Raw genomic sequence first — 304 nt, 5'->3', positions numbered from 1 at the left:
CATGGTTGGGGGTGAGGAGCTCTGCTGTGTCTTGATGGATTAATGCAATTACTACTGTTTTTCATTCAATCACGCTTGCTTCTATTCTAAGATATCACTTGCGCCTAAACCTGATGAATGTGATGATCCGTGACACTCCTCATCATTCTCACCTATGAACGTGTGCCTGTCAACCACCTCCGTTCTACCTTAGATTGAGTAGATATCTCTTGGATTCATTAATCAGAATCTTCGTGGTATAAGCTAGAATTCATTGGCAGCATTCTTGAGAATCTGGAAAGTCTAAACCTTGTCTGTGGTATTC

The sequence above is a fragment of the Arachis duranensis genome, chromosome 7 (assembly GCF_000817695.3).
Source record: "Arachis duranensis cultivar V14167 chromosome 7, aradu.V14167.gnm2.J7QH, whole genome shotgun sequence".
NCBI classification, from domain to species: domain Eukaryota; kingdom Viridiplantae; phylum Streptophyta; class Magnoliopsida; order Fabales; family Fabaceae; genus Arachis; species Arachis duranensis.
This window is presented reverse-complemented; position numbering follows the sequence as displayed.